The sequence below is a fragment of the Ornithorhynchus anatinus genome, chromosome 14, assembly GCF_004115215.2.
Source record: "Ornithorhynchus anatinus isolate Pmale09 chromosome 14, mOrnAna1.pri.v4, whole genome shotgun sequence".
Taxonomy (NCBI): domain Eukaryota; kingdom Metazoa; phylum Chordata; class Mammalia; order Monotremata; family Ornithorhynchidae; genus Ornithorhynchus; species Ornithorhynchus anatinus.
In genome coordinates this window covers 6,929,295-6,955,716 of record NC_041741.1, presented here as the reverse complement: position 1 = coordinate 6,955,716, position 26,422 = coordinate 6,929,295, and the positions used below count along the sequence as shown (strand labels likewise).

The 26,422-nt window shown below is 43.5% G+C and overlaps 2 long non-coding RNA genes across 2 annotated transcripts in view; one reads left to right on the top strand and one right to left on the bottom strand.

The window, feature by feature from the left end:
* Positions 1 to 20,446, top strand: part of LOC103168407 — a 114,825-nt gene extending 94,379 nt beyond the window's left edge. Inside the window, exons 4-5 of the long non-coding RNA XR_485421.2 lie at positions 19,372 to 19,437; positions 20,260 to 20,446. This is a non-coding gene — a long non-coding RNA (uncharacterized LOC103168407). The remainder of the gene's footprint in view (positions 1 to 19,371; positions 19,438 to 20,259) is intronic.
* Positions 20,447 to 20,607: 161 nt separating this feature from the next.
* The window catches only part of LOC120638813, a 59,676-nt gene continuing 53,861 nt past the window's right edge, over positions 20,608 to 26,422 (bottom strand). Inside the window, exons 2-3 of the long non-coding RNA XR_005660782.1 lie at positions 23,229 to 23,294; positions 20,608 to 20,744 (exon numbers count right to left, since the gene is read on the bottom strand). This is a non-coding gene — a long non-coding RNA (uncharacterized LOC120638813). The remainder of the gene's footprint in view (positions 20,745 to 23,228; positions 23,295 to 26,422) is intronic.

The following is a 26,422-nucleotide window of genomic DNA, read 5'->3' as shown; positions in this document are numbered from 1 at the left end:
TACAATACAACAGAGTTGGTAGACACATTCCCCGCCCACAATGTCTTACAGTCCCTTCTTCCACTTCTACCATCTACATTCAGCTGCCTAAAACACTTCCTCACCTACCTATTGTATTACCTACTCAACCTGTGTAAGTATTTATTGATTCACCTGTAAATTACTGGTATCTTCAGGAGGGGATTAAGGATGACACCCCAAGATCAATAGTCCACAGGTGGTTGGACCACAGCATTTTAGAGAAAGCAGGCCAATTCTCCTTCTACTCTTTCACACCTTTTCCTTTCTTTACCCCTCCCTACAGTGCTCAAGAGTTGGGATCAGGTCTACTAACTCTACTGTATTCTCCTCGGCACTCCACAGAGTTCTCGGCAGAGAGTAAGCGTTCAAGTCATATATGGATGAATTTATTCCTGTAATAGTTCTCATTTTTTTCTGTAAAGCATTTTGATTTTCTCTCTCTCGGTATTACTGTCGCGGAGATGTGAAATGGAAACACACTGTCATTTTATGCCTATAAGCATTGGCTACACCACACTTTCACTTTTCCACTTAGGAAGCTGATGCTCTTTTCCATTAAAACCACTTTTCCAATGTTTCATCTCCTTCAAGGGGCCACTGGTATGGAGCCTTTCAATTCTCAGAGGCAGTGGTTTGATTTTTCACAGCTCTCAGGAGCCAAGGAACCACACTTGTGGAGAAAAGTTTCACAATTTCACAGAACAAAGTAGTTGGGCTTCAGATCACTTTACCCTCTCAGATATCTGGGGGTCGGAAGGGGTGGCAGGTGGTGCATTATGAAAGATCGCCTAACTTTGTCAGTTGCGACGGTAAAATTCTAAGTCGACTTCATCATTTTTATAGCTATTTGAAGGTGTTTTTCTTAACAACCAATGTAACCCAGTTGATGAGATTTTTAGCGATTGAAGTCTGTGGCCTTGGAAGGAAGTTAAAGAGGTGAAAGGTGAATAGGGAGGTTACAAGCTTGTGAGGCTGGAAAAATGGTGGTCATGTTGATTGTGATGGGAAAGGTAGGTGAAGGAAGGATGTAGGAGAGAAATGAGTTCCGTTTGGGTGATATTGAACTTCAGTTGATGGAAGGATACTTATGGAAAAATATCCCAGAGGCAGGAGGAAATGTGAGATTCCAGAGGAGGAGAGGTCAGGGCTAGTGAGGTAGATTTGGGCATCGTCCACATGATGGTGGGAGTAGAACCCACGGGAGTGAATGAGCTCCCTAGGAGCAGTGAGTGTAAATCAAGAGAATAATCCAGAATAGAGCCTTAAGGGACACTCGCAGCTAGAGGATGAGAGGTGGGGAAGAAACTGTGAACATGACAGAAGAGAAACAGGTTGGAGGAGATGCTGGGGAGAACTATGACGGAATGAGTAAGGTAAGATAGTGTTTCCAGGAGAAGGGAGTGGTCCACAGTGTCAGAGCCTTCTGAGAGGTTGTGGACAGAGTAGATTCTGTTTGATTTGGCCAGATGGCCGTGTGTGAACTTGGACAGAATCATCTCCATGCAGTGATGTGGGCGAAGCAGGGAGCTGGAAAAGAGGAAGTGGTGGCGACAGATGTGTACACAACCTGCTTGAGGAGTTTGGACAGGAATGGGTTAGAAGGAGATGGGGTGATAGCTTGATAGTGCAATGGGATTTAATGGGGGGACAAGTACATGTTTGAATGGGATTTAATGGGGGGGACAATGGGATTTAATATGGGGGACAAGTACATGTTTGAAGAGATAATAATAATTGTGGTGTTTTTTACGCACTTACTATGTGCCAGGTGCTGTAATATTATACTTTCCCAAGCGCTTAGTACAGTCCTCTGTACACAATAAGTGTTCAATAAATGCGCTTCATTGATCAGACTGTGAATCCCAAGTGGAACAGGGACTGCACCCGACCTGATTATCTTGTATCTATCCCTAGGGCTTTGCATGTAGTAAGAGCTTAAATACCACCGCCATTATTATTATTGTTTACTTTGGATATATTGTCATTCAGTTGAACTGTTGAATCCTCAGTGGCAAGGACATGGGCTTGGGAGTCAGAGGTCGTGGGTTCTAATCCCGGTTTGGCCACTTGTCTACTGGGTGACTTGGGGCAAGTCGCTTAACTTCTCTGTGCCTCAATTACCTCATCTGTAAAATGGGGAATGAGACTCTGAGCCCCACGTGGGACAACCTGATTACCTTGTATTTACCCCAGCACCTAGAACAGTGGTTGGCACACAGCAAGCACTTAACAAATACCAAAATTATTTATTATTATTTATTATTCGTATCTTGTGCCTTTTGGGGATAGGCCCCACTCAACATATAGGATTCCTGAAAGGCTGTTTCAAAGATATTGCTCCTTGGATACTGAGAATTTTAGGGCTAAGACACCTATCCTTCAAAGCAAAAATCTCCCCAAGTTCCACTCCAGTGTCCACAACTTGGATGTATTGTGGGAAATCGCTCCACATTTTTGAATCGTGTCAGTTGAAAAAGAAAGTCCCAATTAAGAGAGCTGAAGCATGATTTTGTGAAATAAATCTGATTCCACTAGTTCCTTATTTCTGTGTCACAGTGAGATGAATTTGTAGTTGGCTTATTATTTGCTCTAGGATTTTGAAGCAATTAAGTGATAGTTATGGTATTTATTAAGCACTTAATGTGTTTGGAGCACTGACGTATGCACAAGGATATGAGAGATGACACAGCCTCTGGCCACAGAGAACTCCCAATCGATCATTTCCTAGGTTTCCAAAAGAGAAACTGAGACCCACAGAGGGTAAGTGACTTGTTCGCAGTCTCCCAATCAGCGATTCACAGGGGCAGAGCTAGGCCTCAAACCCTGGCCTCCTGACTTCCGGTCCTGTAGTCCTTCCACTAGGCCACATAGAAATATATATTGCTTTATAAAAAATTGTCAGAAAAATCAATTTCCTCTTCCTTTCTTTCCTATGAGAAAGGATTCACATTTGACTGGCAACCGATTTTCAGACAGCCTGTGCGTTAAGAGAATTTTGTTCTGAACTTAACATCTTCCATCTTAAAACACCTTTTTATTGTCATTTTTACTTATTCACAGACACACTGGGGGGGAAACCATATGTTCTGCAGGAGTGTTGGGGCTTTTGTTCTGTTCTTTTATTCAGGTACAACAACTAACTTGTCAGTGTCAGCCTAGCTGACTGAGACAGCTCATTTCATAAGTGGAGTCTTCAGTTATTCACAGAAAATTCAGCAGAAAAAAACTCAACAAGACTCCTTCTTGTCACTCCTACAACTCAGAAAAATATATAAATGGGTCTGCCTTTGTGTTTCTCTGGATGAATATCAAATGTGTGGAATTGAAATTAATTTAATGAAATGTCCTATTACAGTCCAGTTGGTCACATTAATTTGAATAAGCCAATCTTTAAAACTGAGGTAGTTGAACCCAAATTTGCAAATCACTGTGAGGTTTCCATTTTTTCCCCCAAGAGGACAGAGAAGCTTAGATTTCTCACAAAGACAGAAACAGACTTTTTTGATAGTTATCCTTCGCTTCAAGATGCTGCTGCTTTACTCTGTAGATTTGAGATTTGCAGTTACAGTTTCCAACTTGACTCCCAAGGTGTTGTAGAAAACATATCAACTTTGCTCTTTATGAATGCTGGAAAATGCATTTAGGCTTTTAATTGAATGTGAAAAATATGTGTGCTTTTCCAGACATTTCTAGAAACATCTCACAAACTATTATTTAGGTCACGCTAAGGAAAAGGCATATTCACAAAGTAAAAATGTTTACTGTACTCTATAAAACCTACAGAGATTTTACAGGGACCAGGATTGAGTATTCTGGAGACCATAAAGGCAAGGAGGAAATATATGGTGGACGGTACTAGCTAGTCTTTTTCATTATAGATTGAGAGGCAGGGAGATGGAAACCAGTAATCACCGTTACAAGTCTGTCTTTTATAGCTGAATAAAGGAGTGAGTGCCTAACTGCCCATACATTGGCAAGTAATCTGAAGACGGGTGTGAATACGTTGACGTGGCCCTACGGCTGCTCCTAATCAAAACTCCTCAGGGCCGACTCTCTTGTGGCCTTGGGTGGTGCCTTGGTCGAAACAGCCAGGCCTTTCTGAGATCCAAATATAACTCTGGAACTCACCAGTACTGGGCAGCAGAGGCACAGGAGAGAGTCGAGGGCGGAGACTCAAGTTTACTGCGCGGAAGGAGGCAATGGTAAAGCATTTCTGTATTTTTACCGAGAAAACTCTATGGATATGCTACCAAAGCGACTGCTGATGGAGGTGGGGTGTTCTGGGAGAGTTGTGTCCATGGCATCGCTGTGGGTCGGAGACGATTCGATGGCATAAGACAAGATTTGCTATAGTAGATGCTTCCCAGGTGTACCCTCACTGAAACCACAGGAGGATAGACTCATGCCCCGAACACCTTCAGCCCTAACCTTTTTCTACAGTTGTACATTTTGAGAAGCCCATAGCAAATTGGATATACAGTCAAAGGTGATTATTTATGCCCATGAAAATTTGACATAACAAAGGAGTCCTGGGACTCCTGGCCTCCTAAGCTGATGCTCTTGATGCATAAGAAGGGAAAAAGATGTTAATGATGGAGGTTTCCTACTAAAACAAACAGTAGAGAGATGAGATGAAAATGAGGGGAGGAAAAAGGAGCTCATCTTTCAAGCTAGAGAATCATTTGAAGCTATTACCGCCGCAGGAGATAAGGAGAGCCGAGTGGCTGAAACCCCGCCATCTAATTTATGAAGACATGTTCCAGGGTGCCATATATTAGAATGAATATTCATTCATTTGGTAGTATTTATTGAGCCCTTACTATGTGCAGAGCTCTGCACTAAGCACTGGGGAGAGTACAGTACAATGGAGTTGTTTCCCTGTTCCGTGAAACAGTAAGCTTACGGTTTAAAGAGTCAGAGAATCCACGGCTAAGCCACTTCACAGGCTGGAAAACACTCCAGCTAAACCAGATTAGCAGAAGGTCAGGATTCTGCTTAAATTGTTGTTCAGTTATTCAGCAGTATTTAATAATAACGATGGTATTTAAGCGCTTACTGTGTGCTAAGAACTGTTCTATGCGCTGGGTAATCAGGTTGTCCCATGTGGGGCTCATGCTTTTAATCGCCATTTTACAGATGAGGTAACTGAGGCACAGAGAAGTTAAGCATCTTGCCGAAGGTCACACAGCAAACAAGTGGCAGAGGAGGTATTGGAAGCCTCATCCTCTGACTCCCAAGCCCGTGCTCCTTCCATTGAGCCACGCTGCTTTGAGCCCTTACTGTGTTGGTGAGGCTAGAAATGGCATTCTGAAGAGTCACAAGCTTAGGCATTTGGGGACAGAAGAGTGGTGGGTAACAAACAGGTCCCAAATTCTCTTTTCCTCATACCAGGAGAGAATCTGGCCACAATATCAATCAGGAAGCAAATGAAAAGGGTGCAGAAGAAAATAGACATTACCCCACATAAAGCCTATGAAAGTGGACAAATAGGCATTAGGTAAAGAAAATGATAGAAGTTGTATTGAGTACCCCCGGTGTGCCATACACTCAAACTAAGCTCCTCGTGGGAAGGTCAAAACAAGCAAATGACAATACCCTGCCTACAAGGTGCTTACACTCAAATAGGAGAGACGGGCATAAAAGTATTTATGAACAGAATAGTTTAATAGAAAGAATTTAATAGTGCTCAGCCAGCATAAATATTTGAACTAAATAGCTTAAATGTGGTGTAAAAATGTGTATGCCATTTTTATAAGAAACTGTAGTTGGACAATATCTGCTAATTCTGTTGTACTCTCCCAAGTGCTTAGTAAGTGCTCCGCACATAAAAAGCGCTCCATAAATATGATGGATCGATTGATTCCACAGGAGGGCATCCACCCTAAAGGCCCAGTGGGGAGATGAGTATCGGCGTGGACTTTTCTAGGAGAGAGGGGAAACACATGGATCGTCACGGAAGGCTCCCCGCACATGCACTGCTTCATCGCGATAATAATAATAATAATGTTGGTATTTGTTAAGTGCTTACTATGTGCAGAGCACTATTCTAAGCGCTGGGGTAAACACAGGGGAATCAGGTTGTCCCACGTGGGGCTCACAGTCTTCATCCCCATTTTACAGATGAGGGAACTGAGGCACAGAGAAGTTAAGTGACTTGCCCACAGTCACACAGCTGACAAGTGGCAGAGCTGGGATTCGAACTCATGAGCCCTGACTCCAAAGCCCGTGCTCTTTATTTGGCTGCCCAGAGGAGAGTGAGAATTGGCTGAGATCCCATTTCCATATGACATCACCCAGTCTAGCATAATGATGTCACATGGAAATCCACCTCCAACCTAGCATATTTCTCCAGGGCCTCTCCCAGTCTGGCTCCTGTGACTCTGGGTGTGCTTGAAACTTTAACAGCTTAGCCCCTTTCCCCCCAGGGGCAGACTCAAGCCTTTGTGTGAACCAGTTCCTGGCTAAATTAGGAGGAATCACTGTAGCTCGGCATTTTCCGCTGCTGTTGGGGAAAAGGGAAATCGCGAAAAGATTACCTTGCGTAAATATCTTCATCTTACAACATTCGTAATCTTGATAGAGACCCGTCTCAGTCTGTCGTCTGTGCTATTCTGAAGAGAACCAGGGTGGCGTGTGTGTTGGGGGGAGGTGGAGAGGGAGGAAGAGGGGAGTTCCATTTGTCCATATTCCAGCAGCGGTGCCAGAACTCGCTTTTAGTCTTGTTAATTTTGGGTGAGTCCTAGGATGAGTTGCTTTCTAGCCCACACTTGAATTTGCAATAGAAAATCATGTAAAAAACATGAAAGCACTTCATCTTTTCAAAATGCACATCCAAATTATCATCTTCTCCCTTCATGCCTCTGTGGATCTCCGGCATAAGAAATTTCCCCTTTGAAGTTAATAATCAGAGACTGTTTCGAAACATGTGGCTGGACTAGAATGTGGCCGGGATTATAGTGCCCTCATGGAGCCCCCATTTCTATCTGGACTTTCTAGAGAATCTGGGGTGTTTTGAGTTTAAGTTTTGGAGTTTGACTGGCTTTCAGGCTCTCCATCAGCTCGCTCCCTCCTGCGGTACAACTTTATTCTCTGACTCCATTCCAGGCTCTCATCACACTTCATTCCTCCCAAGCGCATTCTCGAATCTCCCATCACTGATCCCTTGCTCCTCCACTCTCTCCCTCCCCACCCACAAAGCACCACCTCCCTCCATGAAGCATTCCTTAATTTTTTCTCATCCCCATATTACATCCTGCCAAGTACCACTCTCATTGGCATAAGGCAGTCAGTCAATCAATCGACTGTATTTACCGAGTGCCTACCTGGATCTTACTATCCTAAGCACTAGCAGACATGTTCCCTGCCCATAAGGAGCTTACAGTCTATGGGAGGAGACAGACATTAATAGGAATAAATAATTTATAATATAATATGACTGGTAGGATAAAGCCTTTAAAGGAGAGTAGGCAACTCAGTTTTCATCAGTGGCCTGGGGTAAGTTTGGCTGAGGAACCAGCTGAAAAGGGTATGGAGGTTGGGCAGGGGTTGTCTTCATGGAGTTAGTTCCTCTGTACCTGTGATTTAATAATTCTAATAATTGTGGAATTTGTTCAGCACTTATTATGTGCCAAGCACAGTACTATGCGCCGGGGTAGATTCGAGAAGAGTAAACTGAACACAGTGCCAGTCCCAGATGGTGCTCAAAGTCTAAGTAGGAAGGAGGCCTACTCCTTTAGATGAGGAAACGGAGGCATAGAGAACTTAAATGACTTTCCTAAGTTCACACAGCAGGCAAGTGCCAGAACCAGGGTTAGAACCCAGGTGGGCTGATTCTCAGGCCTGTGCTCTTTCCACCAGGGCCTAGATTTAGTCACTGAACCACCTTTCCATTAGCTTTTTACTCATACCTGTAGATAGCAGTAAATAAATGATACCTGTGCCTACCATCCTCTTCCTCCATCCAAGAAAGATTCTTGAGGGAGGAGATGGTGTATCTATCTCGACATGATTCCACAATGCTCTGCCAACAGGTGTACAGTTACTACTTGTAATGATCCTGAAGCAGTAGTAATAGTATCTATTAAGCGCTTACGCTGTGAAGAGCACTGGAACTAAGTATAGGAAAAGAATACATAGGTGGGAATTCATAGAATACATAAAGAATACATAGGTCAGTCGTCTTTCCTGTCCCCGGAGGGATTCGTTTGCATGCATTTAATTCATGACTCAAAAAGAGGAGAACAGTGCTCCTTCTGTGGAGAAGCTCTTGACACTTCCCCTATCATAGGGGAAAATTGCTGTGTGGCATGGACTTACATCTTAATATCCACAAAAGCTATTATATTTAAATACCCGGATGACTGAGGTCCGTGTGAATAATTGGATTAAAGTAGCGGGATAAATTACTAGTATTAAGCTCTGTTGGAAGCCCACTGAGAAAGTATACAGTGGGAATCAGGATTGCCTGCCTATTTCTCCTTCGAGCGAGCTAGCCAGCTCCTCTGTTTAATCAATCAATCGATGGTATGTATTGAGTGCTCACTGTGTGCAGAGCACTGTACCATGCACTTAGGAGAGTAAAGTTCAACAGGGTTGGCAGACGGTGTGAGGACTACTGATTGTACTGATAGTAATTACGATCGCTGTAGTGAAAGCTTCTTGCATTTCTCAATCAATCAGAGGTGTTTAGTGAGCGCTTATTTGCATCCAGAGTATTATATTAAGCGCTTGGAAGACAACAGTACAATAGAGTAGGTAGACAGGAGCCCAGCTATCAAGGAGCTTACAGTCTAAAGGTAAAAATAAAGGACATTATCTGGATTGAAAGTTGCATGGGCTAGAGGAAAAAAATTTGATTCGGGAGTCAGAAAACCCAGGTTCTAGTGCCACTCGTGCTGTGTGACCTTGGAGAAGTCACTTGCCCTCTCTGCTCTTCTATTAACTCAACTGCAAAATGAGGACGATAGCTCCCAAGGTTATTCTGATGATGGAGTGAGATTTTAAAACATGCTCTATGGAGTCTAGGTTTAACCAGTGGTTTGACGGTGTGACATGAAGTTTTAGTATGTGGATTAAATATGCGGGTTTAAACATGGATTTAGTTTGAGGCTATAAGCAAGTGGCAGTTTTTCAAATTGGGAATTGCATTCACCAAAAGTACTGGCTCAAATTTGTGCCTGCCCACAACCGTTATTCCGATCTGACTGCTAAATTTTCCAGAAGGCATTGATGGAACTCAAAATTGCCTGTGTCAAATTCATTGCTATCTATCTGGTGGAAAGGGTGATCAAACATTAAACATCACATGTTTGTGACATTGGACGAGACCTATAAAAATAATTTACAAATAGTGGGAGCAGGAAGAAGGAGGGTTTGGCAGGAAGCAGGCTAACCGGCCCGCGGCTGAAGTGGCAAGCTGTTGCTGCTCACTGACCTGGAAGTTTGGCAGGATGCTCTGCAGAAGGGCCAAAGTTCACAGCCTCCTAAGGTAGAAGCCAAAAAGTGAAGATATCGTTGCCTTAGAGAAGCAGCGTGGCTCAGTGGAAAGAGCCCGGGCTTGGGAGTCGGAGGTTGTGGGTTCGAATCCCGGATCTGCCACTTGTCAGCTCTGTGACTGTGGGCAAGTCACTTCACTTCTCTGTGCCTCAGTGATTTCATCTGTAAAATGGGGATTAAGACTGTGAGCCTCACGTGGGACAACCCGATCACCCTGTATCTCCCCCTGTGCTCAGAACAGTGCTCTGCACATAGCAAGCGCTTAACAAATACTAACGTTATTATTATTATTATTATTATGTGGTACGGGGACTGTGTCTAACCTGATTATCCGCTATCTTCTCCAGTGCTTGACACATCATAAGGGCTTAAGGAACGCCGCCAACCTTACAATTCTAGCTGATCAGTGAGTTGGTTATTAACCTCAATGTTCCTCCCTCCTAGGATATACCCACCCTAGAAAAAACCCCTAGAGTCCTCCCAGACCTAGCCACTCAATTATATTTCTCGAGCGCTTACTGTTGCCGAGCACTGTACTAAGCGCTTCGGAGAGTGTGATATAACAATAAACCTACGCATTCCCTGCCCACAGTGAGCTTACGGTCTAGACTGACCCGATGGGAAAAACACAGGGCTGGGACTCAGGAGACTTGGGTTCTAATCCTGGCTTCTCCACTTGCCTTCTGGATGACCTTGGGCAAGTCGCTTACCTCGGTTTCCTAATCTGTAAAATGGGAATTAAACATCTCTTCTCTTCCCCCCTTGGACTGGGACCCCCAGTTGGGCAGGGACTGTTGTCTGATCGCACTGTATCTATCCCCAGCAGTTAGCGCAGTCCTCGGCACCTAGTAAAGTGATTAACGGACACCTTTACTATCATTATCACATCTACTTCTCTGGTCGGGGATTCAGGATGACTGAGCTGCTGCTTTTGCTAGGATTCCAACTTCTTGATCTGAGAGATGGCATACTACCCTTAGAGGAAACTCCTTCTGATACTATTTCAGGTTCTTGGCTCAGGCTTCCAGGGGCAAGATTCCACTGCTACACCTACGGAGCCTCCGGGCTTCAGCTCCTTGCAGATGGAATTGAATGTGCATCAAACTGGAAAGGCACAGTTTTAGAATTTCAAAAGAAAAATCAACTGTTGAAATCATCATAGTGTATTTCTCTCGTTTTGAATCTTACTAAGCAGCATGGCCCGGGGGAAAGAACGCAGGACTGGGACTGTGTCCACAACCTAGCTCTTTCCACCGTCTTGACGCACGCTAGGCTCTACACAAATAACCGTGATTATCATTATTATTACTGCTACTTTGCCACTCCTAACTTGGTTGGCTTTTCCCATTACGATGAGTTTTACCTTTGGAGTTTCACTTCATCCTGGTATTTGTTAAGCGCTGACTACGTGGTAATCCCAGGGATGGAAACACCCTAACAGATCAGTAACAAGCCCTGCCACACAATTCAGCGGTAGAGACTTCTGAATTTATGTCCTCCTGTAACCACTCCACAACCCCAAGGTGCTCGAGCCTGCATCTGTATAAAGCCTCTGTTTTGCTAATTTAAAAAATATCTGATGGTGGAAAAATGCCCCTCGGTGGACTCCCATCATCGATAATAATAACTGTGGTGTTTCAGTGCTGGGGTTGGTACAAGATAATTAGGCCCATGGGGCTCCCAGGCTTAGCGGGAGGGAGAACTGGTATTAAATCCCCATTTTCCAGGTAAGGCAACTGAGGCGCAGAGAAGCTAATTGACATGTCCGAGTCACCCAGCGGGCAAGTGTAGGAGGAGGAATTAGAACCCAGGCTGACTCCCAGGCCCGCGCTCTTTCCGCCAGAGCCAGGAGAGCGGTGGTTCTGAACTCCTTGCAGTGTGGTGCCAGGATATAAGTTCCTCCTACTTGAGTCAGATTGCAGAAACCACTAAATCTCCTAGTCTGTTCCATAATGTTTTTCATCTCTAAGGGATTTTTGTCTGTAGTACTGGAAATGATTTGTGTTATGTGCCCTGCATTGGCCCTTTTTTCCAACTCTCTAACTGTTTTGATTAAAAATAAAATAGCATCTACAGCAGAACATTCTCCCTCAAAGTTGCCTGGCCTGAATGGGAATTGGGCTAAGCGATATTGTTTTCCAACGTCGCTAGAAATGCCATGCCATTAAGACGGTGGGCAAGATTGTATTTTTCCTAAGGCACATGCGGCAAATTCTGTGGACAATATTCAGACTATTTCTGGCTAAATAAGATCTTAAGGGCACATGAAAAACTCCTATAAATAAGAAAGCCTTTTGAAACACTTGTTTTGTGGGGGGAGGTTTGGAGGGGGGTGGTGTTTTTGCAGGTGTTTGTAGGTGCTAGAGCGATTTTTAGAAGGGATGACTTTGACCGTAAATTTTCAACGCTCCAAGCTCAGCACCAAGTGAAGACAGGCTGAAATTGTCCTGGTAAGTGGCTTTGGAGCTTCAGCCTCGGATCATATCCAGGAGAATACAGTGTCTTTCACTCTCTTTGTCTTGTAATAGTAATGATGACAGTTGTATTTAAGCAGTAACATTGTGCTAGGCACTGTACTGAGCACCGGAGTAGACACAAAATAATCTGGCATTCCTTGAGCGCTTACTGTGTGCAGACTAAAATACAATATAGTTTGTAGACATGATCCCTGCCTACCAGAAGCTTACAGGCTAGAGGACAGCATAACCCAAGCAGATGGCCTACCTTCCCATACTTAACTCTGTCACAAAAATGATCGTTCTTTTTTATATTTGTTAAGCACTTACTATGTGACAAGCACTGTACCAAACGCTGGGGTAGATATAAAATATTCAGGATGGACACAGTCGCTGTCTCATAGCCTGTGTAGGAGGGAGTAGGATTTAATCCCCATTTTACTTCTCTGAGGCCCCGAGAAGTTACGCGACTTGTCCAAGGTCACAGGACAGACGGATGACCGAGGTGGGATTAGAACCCAGGCCTTCTAACTCCCAGGCCTGTGCTCTCTCCCCTAGGCTACGCTGCTTCTCAACCAATCCAAACAGTGTTGTGAGGCTCATACTTTAATTTTCCTGAAATTTTACCTGCTCTCAATATTGTTTTCTTCAAGTCCAGCCTAATTATTCTTGGGTCTGGATGTCCTTTAGATATTGGTGATGATGTCTCACCAAACGGTAAAAACTCAGTTAACTTAGAGCACTGAAGCCAGCCCAGATCCCGAGATACTCAGATAAGAACTGAGCTTATTCCACTGGGCTAACTATAGTTTGATTCTTTATCTGCAGGTGCATCAGAGAAGCCTAGGATAGGCTAGTTAAAGAAAGGAGAGGCAGCGTGGCCTAGTGGATAGAGCACGGGCCTGGGAATCAGAGGATCTAGGCTCTAATCCTGGCTCCTCCAATTTCTTGCTGTGTGACCTTAGTATACCAATGCTCTACCCATAGGAAGCAATCAATCCTTTTATTCTCATTAATAATAATGTTGGTATCTGTTAAGCGCTTACTATGTGCAGAGCACCGTTCTAAGCGCCGGGGTAGATACAGGGTAATCAGGTTGTCCCACGGGAGGCTCACCGTCTTAATCCCCATTTTACAGATGAGGGAACTGAGGCCCAGAGAAGTGACTTGCCCACAGTCACACAGCTGACAAGTGGCAGAGCTGGGATGCTATTCCTGTCTAAAACTACACCCCTTCGATCATGGCGCTTACGACGGGGTCTTGTAATAACCCCATGCAGCCCTGTGGTAGAAAACAATTCGGGAACCAGCTGTTCCTTCCCCATCTCCAACGGCAGGTTCTTTCACACTTTACTAGGAACAACTCAACAAGGCGTTACATTGGTCAAGTGGGAGAGAGCAGCAGAGACAGGCAGCCTAGTGTTTAATAGCAATGAAAAACTCCCCCAGTAGCCCGTAAATTCCTTAAGGGAAGGGATTGTGTCTACCACCTCTACTGTACTGTAATAATAATGTTGGTATTTGTTAAGCGCTTACTATGTGCAGAGCGCTGTTCTACGCGCTGGGGTAGATACAGGGTCATCAGGTTGTCCCACGTGAGGCTCACAGTTAATCCCCATTTTACAGCTGAGGGAACTGAGGCACAGAGAAGTGAAGTGACTTGCCCACACACAGTTGACAAGTGGCAGATCTGGGATTCGAACTCATGACCTTTGACTCCCAAGCCCGGGCTATTTCCACTAAGCCACGCTGCTTCTCTTCTACTGTGCTCTCCCAAGCCCTGCACGTGGTAAGTGCTCGATAAAATATGGCCGAGTGACTGGGGGAAGCTATCTAAGAGCAAAAAGGAGGCGCTGTGAGTGGCAAATGCCATAATGCAGCAAAGAACTCATGAAAAGTTATTTTCAGAAGCAGCGTGGCTCAGTGGAAAGAGCATGGGCTTTGGAGTCAGAGGTCACGGGTTCGAATCCCAGCTCAGCCACTTGTCAGCTGTGTGACTTTGGGCAAGTCACTTCACTTCTCAGTGCCTCAGTTACCTCATCTGTAAAATGTAAAATGGGGATTAAGACTGTGAGCCCCACGTGGGACAACCTGATTCCCCTGTGTCTACCCCAGCGCTTAGAACAGTGCTCGGCACATAGTAAGCGCTTAACAAATACCAACATTATTATTAAAAGTAGCATGGTGTAGTGGAAAGAGCCTGGGGCTGGGAATCAAGAGCCCTGGGTTCTAATTCCGACTGGACCACTTGTCTGCTGCGAGACCTTGGGCAAGTCATTTAACTTCTGTATGGCTCCGTTTCTTTATCTGTAAAACAGGGATTAAATGCCTGCTGTCCCTCAGGCTGGGAGGCCCAAGGGAGGCGGGGAATGTGTCTCATCTGATTGTGTTCTATCTACCTCAGTGCTTAGTATAGTGCTTAACACACACATCAGCGTCACTGTCAGTCAGGGTTTGCAGGCAGACAGCTGCCAACCTGTGCAGCCTTGTAAATGGTGCCTGATGCCAGAAATCACTGGGATCAAATACTTTGGCTAGAAATTCCTGGTTTTGTTACAAGACATGGAGTCGTTGCTTGGAGCCTCAGCCGATAAGGACTTTCTAGGTGCAGTTCAATAGTATTTATTTATTGAGCGCTTACTATGTGCAGAGCACTGTACTAAGCACTTGGGATGTACAATTCGGGAACAGAGAGAGACAATCCCTGCCCAATGATGGGCGCTCAGACTAAAGGATGAAACATTTGGGAAATAAGCGCATTTTAAAAGTTTATGTGTTTTTGCCACAACTCTTCCGAATGATTTTTCAGTCTATATGGAAATGGTTTCAAAATTCTGTACACTATTTCTAAAAGATGATTTGAATCAAAGCACTCAAAATTATTTTGAAACCACTTTCAGTGGGGTCATATTTAAATATATTATCTCTTCCAAGGTTGTCAGTCTCACATGGTAAAGGAATAGCAAGTTTGATCTAATTATCCTCTATCTACCCAAGTACAGTACTTAGCACACAGTAATTGCTTAAATACCACACCATTGTTCCACGGTGTGTGTGAAAAGGTTGTCAACTCTATCTGTTTAACTCCTTTTACACTTAGAATACAATTCATTTCCTCATTCATTCAATAGTATTTATTGAGCGCTTACTATGTGCAGAGCACTGTACTAAGCGCTTGGAATGTACCAATCGGTAACAGATAGAGACAGTCCCTGCCCTTTGATGGGCTTACAGTGTAATCGGGGGAGACGGACAGACAAGAACATTCCTCAGACCACCCAGCCCTAGCAATAGGATCAACTGTATGTACTGAGCATGTGCCAAGCCCTGTCCTAACTGCTTGGGAGAGAATAATCATAATTACGGTACTTGTTAAGTGTTGACTCTGTGCCAGCACTGTTCTAAGCATTGTGGTAGATACAAGTTAATCAGATCGAACAAAATCTCTGTCCCACACTGGGGCTCACCTTCTTAATTCCCATTTTACAGATGAGGCCCACAGAAGTGAAGCGACTTGCCTAAAGTCACACAGCAGACATTGGCGGAGGTGGGATTTAATAATGTCGGTATCTGTTAAGCGCTTACTATGTGCAGAGCACTGTTCTAAGCACTGGGGGAGATCCAGGGTAATCAGGTTGTCCCACGTGGGGCTCACAGTTTTAATCCCCATTTTCCAGATGAGGTAACTGAGGCCCAGAGAAGTGAAGTGACTTGCCCACAGTCACACAGCTGACAAGCGGCAGAGCCGGGAGTCGTACTCATGCCTCTGACTCCGAAGCCCAGGCTCTTTTCCACTGAGCCAGGCTGCCCAGGATTTTCTGACTCTCAGGCCCGTGCTCTATCCGCTAAGCAACGCTGCTTCTTACCGTAAAGGTAGCAGGCCCATTCCCTGCCCACGAGGAAGTCACAGTCTAGAGGAGACTCCTTTCGAATCAGTAAAGGAGAGCCGAGGATGCAACCGAGCGGTGGCTCTCAGTGTCCACAGCAGGCAAGGGGCCGTGGGAGTAGGAGGGTGAGAGCCATTGTACGCACCTGAAATTGTCAGCTTCAGTTTTGCCTTTGAACACTGGACTCTTCCCTTCAGTCTCTTAAAATAAGAAGTCTGCCGGTGCTCAGTCCGGAGCTATTTATAAAACAAGCAGTTTCAAGTCCCAGGAAGTACAGTCTGATAAAAGCCAACATTTTGACTGTTACTTGTCTTCGATACTAAATCCCACCCACTCACGCATGGCAGTAACCGGTTCTTTTCATCTGGACACAGCCATCGCCACCGTCTCAATCGTTTAAAAGCCGCACTTCGGAATGCCTTCGAAAAATCATTTGTGACATATTTCCAAGTGGTCTGTCTTGCCATTGAATGGGAGATGCAATTTGTTCGGGAAAAGGTTGAGTTGAGAAAGCGGTATTTTTCAAGACAAATATTTGTCCTTTCATGCATTAACTGGAACTTACTGTAAAAAGGGAATCTGTGTTCCATTTCCCAAACGAGGTTGTGTTTGGATCTTACCTGTCACCCTTCATTGGCCATTGCTTTAGCTCTTGCATTTGAATTCTTGGGGACGTGTCTGCTAATTCTGTTGCATCGTAATCTCCCAAGCAGCTAGTAAAGTGTTCTGCACGTAGTAAATGCTCAGGGAATATCACTGATCGATTGAGTGGCTAGGCTCTCATTTGAAAAGCAAAATTTCAAGTCTCACATCTTTGTGAAGAAAACAAGAAAGAAAATTACCCCAGACATTGTCCGTAGAAGTGATATCGCACATGAAAACCTTTTTTCCTGATGGCTTGTGTGGAAGAGATTGCCATTCATACACATCTCTTGCCCTCTAACTATTGTACTCTCTTTCCCGAGTGTTCAGTACGGTGCTCTGCGAACAATATCTCCTCAATAACTACGACTGATCGTAGAAAAATCTTCCCATCTATTGCATCCTACTTGTTCGGAGGACACTTTATCTGGTAGAGTAAATTAAACGGGATATTCAGTTATCCAGATTTGTGGGCTTCAGTTTCACATTTTCATAGCTATTGACTGAAGAATCTCCAGAGGCCAACTCAAGTGGTCAGTGATATATTATGATATCCATTCCCTCATCTGTAAAATTGGGATTAAGACTGTGGGAAAGGGACTGTGTCCAACCTGTAGTGCCTGGCACATTGTAAGCACTTAATAAATACCATAAAATCCGCCCTTTCCCTCTCCATCAAAACTATCATGCTGATCCAAGCACTTATCCTATCCTGTATAGTGGATAGAGCACAGGCCTGGGAGTCAGAAAGTCATGGATTCTAATCCCAGCTCAGCCATTTTTCTGCTGTGTGGTCTTGGCCTTCTCTTCTCTGTGCCTCTCAGTTACCTCATCCATAAAATGTGGATTGAGACTGTGAGCCCCACGTGGGACAGACTGTGTCCAACCTGATTTGCTTGTATCCACCCCAGTGCTTAGTACAGTACCTGGCACATAGTAAGAGCTTAACAAATACCAAAATGATGATTATTACTGCATCTTCCTCCTCCTGGGCTCCTGTCTCTTCCCACTCCAGTCCTTAGTTCACTCCCCTGTATAGATCATTTATCAACAAAAATGTTCAATCTATGTTTTGCCACTGCTCAAGAACCTCCAGTTGCTGCCCCTCCACATCCAATAGAAACTCCTCCTCACTAGTGGCTTTAAAGCAGTCAATCAGCTCACCCACCCTACTTCACCTCAGCGACCTCCTACTACAGCCCAACCTGCACATTCAGCTCCTCTAGCTCCAGTTTACTCACCACCATCTCCTTTCTCACATCCTCCCCTTAGCCTGGAACTCCCTCCCCCTCCATATATGCCAAACAATCCCTCTCTCCATCTTCAAAGCATTTTTCAGTGCACATCTAGACTGTAAACTCACTATGGATAGGGAACGTATCTGTTCATTCTGTTTTTTTGTCCTCATCCAAGCACTTAGTACGGTGCTTTGCACGTAGTAAGCACACAGTAAATACCAGTGGTTGATGGATATAATCACCCAAGTCTAAAGAACCCCCAGACCAAAGAGTAATCATGTTGGAGTTCAAGAAAACGGTGAGAGAAGGTAAAATTCTAATGAAAGTGAACATATAAGACTTGCAATACTGTTTGACCTAGGGTTGCTTGGATTAGGAAACAGCATGGCCTTGTATAAAAAACACGGGCAAGGGAGTTAGAGGGCCTGAGTTCTAATCTGGATCCATCACTCCTCTGCTGTGTGAACTTGGACAATCCGCTTAGCTCCGCTGGGCCTCAACTTCACCTGTAAAATGGGGATTAAATCCTACTCCCACCTACATAGACCTGAGTACTTACATCTACCCCATCGTTCAGTACAGTGCTTGGCACGGAGTGATTTCTTAACAAATACCATTACAAAATCCATCATTTTTGTGATATGGTATGGGAAGAGCCGCAAACTATTTTTCTAGTTGTGAATAAAACTACTGTGTGAGCTCGAAGTGCTTTTAAAACGATTTTCAAGAAAGATGATAATTATGACTACCGTAACTAAATTCAGCACCCTACCCATATACAGGCCTAACGTTATGGAAAAAAAGGGCCTGAAAGAGTAATTATTGGATTACTAAAGGACATTTATTCTACTACCTTCTTTCTAAATGAAAATATGCCCATATATTTCATCCTGAGGATTTGAAAATAATTTTAAGCACTTCTATTAAATTATTGGAGTTTTTACATTTTTATATCCTTTTCTACTTACCTGGCATGAGCTGAAACACTATCACCACATTTTGATTTGTCTACATGGGAAATCTTAGAAATTGTTTTCTGAGAGACATACCTAATGCCCTTAAAACAGAACATTAACATTCATAAGACAATTTCATTGAGTATTAAATGATCTATGAGAAGCTAGGCAGCTTTTTCATGAATATTATTCCCTCCCCCCCCAAAAAAATCAATGCGGTTGGTGTATCATGAGAACTCCACCTAATTTCATCTTTAAACATTCATCGCAGAACATTAGATTTACAACACACCCAGAGAACAGGAAATAAAAAAAAACAAGAGGGGTGGGAGGGGAAGAGGCTTAGTTTAACGACCTAGAAAATCAAATTGGACTAGAAATGTTCGCACCAGGGATCGTGTACTTGGACTGTGGGCAGGGAATGTATTTGTCTGTTGTTGTATTGTACTCTCCCAAGCGCTTAGGACAGTGCATTTTGCATTCAGGTTCTCAATAAGGACCATTACTATTGCTTCTGGATGGTGCTGTTTGGAAGAAAGGCTTTCACGCACAGTTGTGCTATACAATCCTCAATACCTTTCTCCTTCTCTAAAGCAAAGAGCAATGTCCCACCTGATATGCTTGGCATTTAGTAAGCTCTTAAAGATGACCGCAATTATTATCATTTGTATTTCAGAGCTGGGTAGACCAGCCGGTAGACAGTGAACTCGTTCCACCTCCAGGCTCTCCCCAGAAGACTGAGGTGAGTGCTTCCTTCTGATTGTATCAATCAATCAATGGTATTTATTGAGCGCTAATTAGGTGCAGAGCACTGAACTAATCGCTTGGGAGAGTATAACACAACAGAATTAGGGGACATGTTCCCATAATGAGCTTAGAGCCTAGAAAAGGAGACAGACATTAATATATTATTAATTTATTATATATAATTTAAAATTGCCTGGGAAAATCTCCTGTCTAACTCAGGGAGATTGATTGATTTAATGGGAGAAAATCTTTGGAGACTAAAATGACCAGTAAATCTACAAATGAGGAAAACTTCATCCTCAGGAGATGGGTCGAGATTTATTTCTAGTCAACGCATTATCGGCAAATAGCATCGATTTAGCTGCAGGCCACTGAGCTGGTGATATTAACTGTGGTATTTGTTAAGGGCTTACTATGTGTTAAGCACCGTACTACGGCTCCAGGGTAGATGCAAGATACCAGATCCCACCAGAGGCTCATGGAACAGCTGTTGAACCCCCTTTTTGCAGATGAGGGAACTGAAGCCTAGAGGAAGCAAAGTGGCTTGCCCAAGGTCACACAGCAGACAAGTGGCGGAGCTGCGATCAGAACCCAAATCCTCCGACACGGGCCCGTGTTCTGTGCATTAGGGCATGCCGTCCCAGCCCTTAGAAGGCAAGCGATCTCAATAGCATGGTTTAACATAAAAAACTAACATGAATATTGTCAGAGGCATGAAATGGCAAGAATAGGTAATTATAGAATTTTATGTGATCATGCAATGTGTGTGTACATAAATTAAATCTAATAAGCAATCTGTACTCTATTCACTGGCTAGTGTTTGGTTGAAATGATGGGACTCCAGGACCACTGATACATCTACAGAATCCTTCCTTAAAAGTTCTCTTATTAAGCATGTGCAACCCACTGACCTAAGCGCTTGGGAGAGTTTACTAGAAACAGATGGATGGCATGGTCCATTGGCTTCAGGGAGCCATGGGCCAATAAAGATACTGCCTCAGTCACGAGTTACTCAGGTACCTTTTTTTCTTTTGGGGAGTGGGGGATTGGTGGGCGGATGACAGTTATTTGTTCAGATCTTTCCGTTTGTGTGTGGAAATTTCACGAATGAGGTGGGGCGGGGAGGAACAATTAGGAGAATGAATATCAACCATCAAGTCTGCCTAGAACCTGGGGGTTTTGGTCTTGATGAACACTGCTCCACGAAAAACTTGAATTCTGTTACCTGAAGTCCAGAGCTGGCTCCATCTCGTGATGTCTTCTCTCGTGTCCCCCAAGGTCTTGGTAATGAGTAAGCGGGGGCTGAAAATTGAAGGCAGAGAGTGATTAATCAGACTACAGTGAAAGGTTAAAAATTTGAATTTACTAAATCTCATGTCAATCTGAATTTGTTTCAAATGTGCGTGTGGCTCAAATGTTCCATAGTTTTCATTCACATCCTGGCACCGACTGTAATGACATTGGTTGCCGTGGGACTTCCAGCAAGGAAATTTTAATAAAAGCTTTACAGGATGTTATTCTATTATCAGGCCTGGGTTGAATTAAACATAAAGCTGACAGATATGTTGATGGTATTTCCGCCTGTATTTCTACTGGGCAAAGATGAATATGGGTACATAGCCCTTATGCCATTTGCTTTGAGATCAATTTCCAGATTTCAATCACCTGAAAATGAAGCCCGGTTCCAGTACCTGGTAAGAGAGTTTGTCATGGTTTGCTCTCCTGAATACAAAATTCCCAATAATGTCAAAGAAAAATCACCTTTTTAGCTCACTGATTGGTTCAAAGTTGTATGCCAAGTAACAGAACAATAGAGTTGTAAACTATGTTTAAGTGAAATAGAGCACACCTAGTAAATACAGATAATGGGCATAGCTCTGGGAAAACATTCCAGAGGCAGAGGATGCAAATAGTAATACACTGAGGGGTGGATAGTGGTGCTTATATGAAACATTTATTACTTTTGTATTTTATTTTAGGAGTTAATGAAGCTGAAGTGATAAGAAATGTAGCTGTTAATTACTTTAGCAAATGAGTGATTAGTAATAATATCATGGCATTTTCCCTCTGGACCTTTAAAATTTTAGAACATGATAGGGAGGTAGGTAGTAAGCTAGACTTATTTTATGTGAAAATCCCACATAATGAAACACATAGTGAAAATGTGTTTAATACCGTTACTACATGTTTAAAGGCAGAACAGTTTGCAGTCGTACCCCACTGTTTTTTTCCTTTGGTCCTATACCGTGCATTTCAAGAGGATTTCCATATACTCTCAAGATGCACTTCAGGGATCTCACCAGATCTTCCATCATTAAAAATAGTTAAAGCCAAAAAGTGAAGAATTGACTTACATGCTATTAGTTACTGAAGTCACCAAAACAGAATTCTCATCCAGCCCTGCCACTGTCATGTGCTGTGTGACTTGGGCGAATTGCTTAACCTCTCTGGGCCTCATTTGCAAAATGGGGATAAAATACCTGCTCACCCTCCCTCCTAGATTTGAGCCCCATGTGGGACGGAGACTGCGTTCATTCTGATTATATTGTACCTACCTCAGTGCTTACCACAGAATCAGCACTTTAATTAATGCCATATTATTACTAGAGTCATGAAGCTCCCTGTGTGATGGTGTACCTGACTACATTTAGAAGAGAAGGTCCTGTTCGGGCATCTGCTCAACTCAAATTGTCTTGAGGAAATCTTCAGGTCTCTCCTAGGAAACACATCTTCTCCGAGTAATTGCCAATACTCAAGTGACGCTACTCTTAGCACTTTCATATTCAGAGGTGATGAGGCTGGGTCTGGGTGCATAAATGAGTTTCATGTTTTTGAAGCATTAACACTTGCAGCAGACTTGTGTTCTGGCCAGTCTGAAACCTGTGGAGGGGGCCCTGTCTTCACCAGTGGAGGAAAGCACGATCGTATACACCTGGCCCTGTCTTGGTCAATCGATCGTATGTACTGAATACTTATTGCTTGCAGAGGGCTTGTTCAATCTACTCTCCACGGCCATGGCTAGCGTTGCCCCTAGGAAAGTGGAATCTCCTGTCAGAATAGGATTTGGCTCATCTGAGAAATTCAGCTCAGCAGCTAAAAAGCACCCGAACCTTGTTTCCTGTTCTCCCCCTCTCTTCTGTGCTACATTTGCACCCCTCCTTCAGCCCCACAGCACTTATGTCCTCTAGACTGTAAGCTTATTGTGGACAGGGAATGTGTCTATTACATTGTTACATTGGACTCTCCCAGGCACTCAGTACAGTGCTCTGCAAACGGTAAGCACTCAATAAATACGATCGCATCAATATATTACCCATCTGTAATTTATTTATATTAATGTCTATCCCTCTAGACTGTAAACTCATTGTGGGCAGGGAATGCGTCTACCCCCTCTTTTAGATTGTACTCTCCCAAGTGCTTAGCACTAGGGAAGAGCTCAATAAACACAGTTGATTGAACGACTGATCAGTCAGAAGTTGATGGCTGGATTCCAAATTCACAGTCATACAAAAGAAGACTTGGTCGGGAATTATTGATCTGCTTTCCAGACTCAGCTAAGGGATTTTAAATCAGCCTGGTGTCCCTACGCCTTGTAAGTCCCTACACACAACCAAGGCTGTCTTTTAGTGACACAGAGCTGATGTAAGTGAACTATAGCACCTAGCCACAGCCTACTGTAGACTGATAAAGACGTAGGGGAGGCTATCAAGCCCTCCGGAAACCAAATTGGGTGCCAGCAAATTTCAAACTAAACTGGAGGTCTCTAGTCGACTTACAGTGGCTTACCTTCTTTAGAGCTGTAAATCCTGTGTTTACCTCCAACTTGTAAGACGGTTCCATCATCACCAGCTCCTGGAAGACAGAATCGCAGAGACTGGTCTTGGTGGAAATCAGTATAGCACATTGGAAGCCATGGACGACTAAGTATAACTATGCATAGAACTATAAGTTTATATTTGTCTAAAACACAGAGAAGGCTTCTTTAAACAAAAAAAGACATTTGGTCTGCCCAATCCCCATCTAAAGGAATAGCGCTAAGGGATTATCTTAAAGAATAACTGAACACCATTTATCATGGTGCCCATTTCACAGCAGTTACCCCCCACAGCTCTTTTCCGTCCTAGTAGTACTAGGTACTTACAATATTTACCGTGTGCAAAGTACTGTATTAATTGTCTGGGAGAGTACAGTATATGAAGTTGTTAGGCACAATCCCTGTCCTCTCTAGACCGTAAAATCATTGTGGGCAGGGATTATGCCTGTTTGTTTTTGTATTGCACTCTCCCAAGCGCTTAGTACAGTGCCCTGCACATAGTAAATAATCAATAAAATACAATTGATCGAACTGAATGAATGAAATTGGAGGAGACTGACTTTAAAAAAAATCGAGATAGGGGAGGCGGACACAGCGTAAGGATCTAAGTCCCTGCCGAGGGCAGAGTGCTGTACTAAATTAAGCACGTGGGAAAGCATCGTAGACGCCCAAGACACGTTTTCTACTTACACTCTAATTGGGGGAGACGTAAAGTTGGACAAATGAGCTGGCCGCTCAGCCGTACCAGGACCCGAGAATTTCCAGTCAGGACTGAAAAGCCGCCACAAGGGCGGCTGGCTGTTCGACCAAGATACGAAGATGAATTGGGGTATCTCCATTCCTGGATATCTCTAAGGAAAAAGGAGACAGTGGGCTAGGCTGGCTAATCTCGGGTGGTCTCTTCCAGTTCTGGTATCTATCACTTCATGACTAATATCCAGACTAGGGGGCCAAATTATACAGTAGAAAGATTCAAAGATGACAACCTGCTGAGTTTTAAGTATGAAATTAAACTTGTGTCAAGATTCCATTCTGAAAATAAACCAACAAGGATGAAGACTAGAGTACCAAGCTACTCCTGTCCATTACAAAGTTCGGAAACATGAAGAGAGTCTGTAGAGCCAAAAGACAAGCACAGAACACTAAAATTCCATTTTTGACACTCAGTATTTTCTTAGGCTGCAAACATTACCCTATGCTATATAATTTACAACATGTGCATGATAGAAAAAGGATCGAATCCCACATTTATAGTTAAGACTGCAGCCTCACCTCCGCAAAAATGTATTGCTTTTGCATTACTCAACCTGCCCGTGAAATATTGAGTGAAACTGCTCTCTAATACATTCGTCGCTATTGAATTAAATTTGAGGGATGCAGGGGAGGAGTCGGTGTGCCCCAAGCTCAAGGCACTTACTCTCTGCAGAGGCAGGAAGAGCAAATTTCCAGACACAGTTCAGGCAAGATGCTGGCCTCCTTCGCCTTCCCTCTGCTTATCGGCCACCTGGAGAGCAAGGGCCCAAATGGGGCCATTAATCACTTGTGGACCTCCCAGGCACTGCCCGGGGCCTTCTGACCAGTATTGACATTTAAATATGCTTTTGGAAATAAGATTTTCTAAAAGCTTTTGTTAAGGTCAAATCCTTGGTCACCCTGAGTGAATAAACACCCGTGCTGAATTTTAAAAATTTCTTACCAAATGGATCTAGTCAGACCTCTAATCATATACTGCAAGCCCCCCAGGAGACGGGCTCCTTGTCTAAGCCCACCTGTATATTCTTTCTCAACGTTAAGCACAGTGCTCCGGACACAGCATACAATTAATAGACACTGTTACTACCAGCTGCTATAAGGCAGAGTTTCATTTTATTCCTAAACTCAGGGTCCTCCTATGGTATTTTTGCAGTATTCGATGCAGTTCAATAGCAGTGAATGTCAAGGGTGAAAATCGTTCTCCTAATGATAGATAAAACAATCCTGTAGGAATTTGCATTGCAATTGTCAGGCTAACAGTATCTTCAAAACCATTAACTTCCACTGAATCCAGGGTTACTGTCACATAATAAATATGGTAATTGTTAAGCACTTACTATGTGCCAAGCACTGTTTTAAACACTGGGGTAGATACAAATTAATCAGGTTGGACACAGTCCCTCTCCCACATGGGGCTCACACTCTTAATCCCCATTTTCCAGATGAGGTTAACTAAGGCACAGATATCTTAAGCGACTTGCCCAAGGTCACACAGCAGACATGTGTGGAATTAGAACCCAGGTCCTTCTGACTCTCAGGACCGTGCACTATGCATTAAGCTCTAATGGTTCTTATCTACTAAGCCATCACGACACTGATTCTTTAAGAGCAGAGCTACCCTGTTCAGCATAAATGACTGTATCTGCTTTTAATGCAAGTGCACTTTCTTCTAAATCACGTGCAGCATAATTGGTTTAATCGTTGATCAAAGTAATATGGGCATTAGGGATTTTCTGTCACATTGAACTGATTGATTGCAGAATGTTCAATGTGAAGATTCTTCACAAAATGTTTTTGTTTTTTTTTTTAAAAAGGCCTTCTTTTAAAATCAAAGGTAAACCACACCAACAGAGAATACAGTTTGACGTAAAACATTCTGTAATCCCATTTTGCCAGCTTTTATATGACAGTGACTAACTGGACATAAATGTTTTCCTCATCATTTGAGAAACACTTGCTGAGTCTCCTCAGGTTCAGGGATACCTGGAATTGCATGGTATGAAGAAGAAGCAGTCTTCATTCATAAACAAGTAACTGCGAAAGAGATTACAAAATGGTCTTGTATCAGATGACCAGGGTTCTAGATCAATCAGTGCCCAACCTAATTAACGTGTACCTAACCTAGCGCTTGACAGAGTGTTTAATACATAGTGAGTGCTTAACAAACGTTACAAAAAAAATCAGTGATATTTCCTGAGCCCTTTCTGTGTGCAGGCCTACATTAAGCACTTGGAAGAGTACAGTAGAGTTGGTAGAGAGAGTCCCTGCCTCAAGGACCTGACAGTCTAGGGGATTTTAGTGCATCCATTGGATCATCATGGCCCTTTCTTCTGAAGCCCATAGAGCAAAATACCAGAAAATGAAAAGGTCAGTCTAAAACTAGTCATTGGAATACTCCTATTGTTCCTAATAT